General features: G+C 43.6%; 1 non-coding gene across 1 annotated transcript; it reads left to right on the top strand.

The window, feature by feature from the left end:
• The first annotated feature begins 2,393 nt into the window (after positions 1–2,393).
• On the top strand, positions 2,394–2,500 carry TRNAL-CAA (transfer RNA leucine (anticodon CAA)). Its single transcript has 2 exons — positions 2,394–2,431; positions 2,455–2,500. It is a non-coding gene; the product is annotated as a tRNA-Leu (tRNA).
• The last annotated feature ends 215 nt before the right edge of the window (positions 2,501–2,715 follow it).

The following is a 2,715-nucleotide window of genomic DNA, read 5'->3' as shown; positions in this document are numbered from 1 at the left end:
GTGTCCCTGGGGGGTCTTTGGTAGGAGAGCATTGGCATTCATTAGTTTGGTGTACCGTCTGTCCCCCCACTGTTCCATTTCTGCATCTTCAGTACCAACTATGGAATCTGAAACTGAGTCTACAACCAATAAATATCTCTTAAAGAAATAAAGTCAGCTTTATCCACAGCAAAGCAAAAGGTAACATTCTTAGAAAGGGATGGTCAAGAAAGCAGCAGATATTGCCATATACTTGGCTCTCCAGAAAGGTTGGATCAGTATAGCTGGAAGAAAGCTAGCTGTTTTCATTCAGAGTAGCATGCTGCCCTTCTTGGCAAGCTCTTATTTGGCAAATCCATGTAGTATATATATACTCACTGCACCTCCACTCCCTCCTTACGTTACCAAGCAAAATCTGGTGTGAGTGGGAGTTTTAAAATTAAATCAACCATACTGCAACCGGGAAGCTCTCTTCATCTGTCAGGATCCATGCTGGATTATCCTGCCAACCTCATCAATAGTTAGAGTTTATTGACCTATATCGAAATAAACGGTGACTAATGCAAGTCAGTAAATTTTTCCATGCCTGCTTTTTTATCAGTTTATGTCTCTTCCTTCTACCATGTGACCATATCTCTAAGTATTTCCCACTTTAAAGACCAAAAAAAGGTAAAATCTGTTTGATCTACCTGATAAACATCATCCTATTGAGGAAGCTTTTGTTCACACTGCTCATAGGTCACTTGATTGACTGCATTTGTGACTTCTGATCCAGTCATCTCTGTTCTTCATATGAGTGTCAGGGAGCTATCCTATAGATTATGGGCATTACTGCTTAAAGAAAAAAATAGGTTACCTTTCTAAATGGAACAGTTTCCTTTAAATGCAGACTGTGGAAATAACTTTGTTGATAGTCCTGCTCAAAATCCTTTTGGATATCTCAAACTACCTTCCATCATTTAGACTTTATTAGAGTTCATCCAAAGACTGCCTTCAGTTGTATTGGAACGGGGAGGGGGGGAATCATTGAGTATTTTAACAATTGTTTTACTGGTGAGAATTTCCACATTGATTTTATATTTCTAATGTGTTCATTTTGGATTATGGACATGTGAGTGACAAATTGTGATCTAATATCATATGATGGACCTTGTATGAGGCAGTACCAAGTTTATTTCTATTAAATATGCTTCTTGCCCATGGATCACATCCTTTCACTCTTCCTTACAGATAAAGCTCTTGGCTCATCTTCCCAATCTGGTGCTTCTCACACCCTGCACTGCTGCTCTCCTAGTCCAAACCATCATCATCTCTGCCTGGATTACTACAATGTTCTCCTGAGGATGGAGCCTGAATTCAAACCCACTTATATCTGAATCAAGTATCTCATTCTTTCCACTTTTCTACAAGGCATTAAAATAATATTCTAGGTGCTTAGTCAGACAAAAAAATTACAGACAAGTAAACAACAGCAAAACCAAAACCAACTCCCCTGTGGCCACTGTCCATACACAAAGTAGCCTGCAGTAACTGATTTACAGTTGGTGTCTGTAATGCTGGGAGCCCTACCCTTAGGAAGTGGAACCAAGGACAGTGTGAACTAGCCAGAACCATTATGTCACAAAATGAAAAATAAACAATAGATTAAAACCTCTCACCTTCACCATTGAGAGAGAGACAGAAACTATTTACTACTTGGTAATGGCCATCAATCCTTTTCACTTTTTTTCTCCACCGTCATATATCATGTAATATTATTTCATCCCCTTTCCCTAGACTATTGGGAAGGAATTAATAGGAGAAGGAAAATGAGGGAGTTTGAAGCCAGTGGATGAAGAACAGAGACGGAAGAAGTGGAGGTCGTGGGGAGAAACACCGGGAAGAGTGTGCAATACTCCCGCCTCGCACTCTTAGAGGGACAAATAGGGTCATAAAAGGGGAGTTTAAGCTCTTCTCACTGGCTCTCTCCTTTCCTATGCTTTTTAAATTTATTGTGGGAAGGAAAGAGCGTGAGCACCGCGGGAAGCTGCCTGAAGCGGTCTTCGCAGGCAGCGCTAACATGATCTACCGGTCCCTTTTATGTGATTTGCAGAATTCCCACGCCACGGGGACCGTCGCGGGCCGTGTGGCTGGCGGGTCAGTGGGAGGAGGGGAGCGCGGTTCGGGGCGGGGGATGGGCTAGGGGGGTGGCGGAAGCGGCCTCTCATCCTCCCGGCTCCCGGGCTCTGGGGCTGCCTTAACTTTGTGCCGTAGCGACAGCCTCTAGCTTCCGTCAACACTTGTCTTTTCGCGCCTTCCCTTTCTCAGGCAATCGCTTCAGAGCTTGTGTTTGACCCTATATGTTCTGGATGTAATACAGGTCTCACGAGCTGTTGACTACAGTAGTTGATTATACAACCTTTGCAGACGAGCGTGTCAGAATGGCCGAGTGGTCTAAGGCGCCAGACTCAAGTTTCAACTTCCCATACTCGGGGTTTCTGGTCTCCGAATGGAGGCGTGGGTTCGAATCCCACTTCTGACAGGATGCTGTTTTGGTTTTACCACGTTCACATTCTGCAACCTCTCTGGTTGAATCACAACCTCCTCCTTAGGTGGCATTACCGAATTTTACCCTTCTCCCTCCGTTATCACCCATATTTCACCCTTCTTAGAGTGGTTTAGATGTCTTTCCCTTATGCCTACCTGCCTGCCCTCCTATCTTTTCTTTCTTCCTCTCTTCCTTTAGCTAGAAATGAC

This window comes from Equus przewalskii, chromosome 19 (genome assembly GCF_037783145.1).
Source record: "Equus przewalskii isolate Varuska chromosome 19, EquPr2, whole genome shotgun sequence".
In the NCBI taxonomy this organism is placed as follows: domain Eukaryota; kingdom Metazoa; phylum Chordata; class Mammalia; order Perissodactyla; family Equidae; genus Equus; species Equus przewalskii.
Note: the sequence above shows the minus strand (reverse complement) of the source record. Positions and strands in the feature narration are given on the sequence as shown.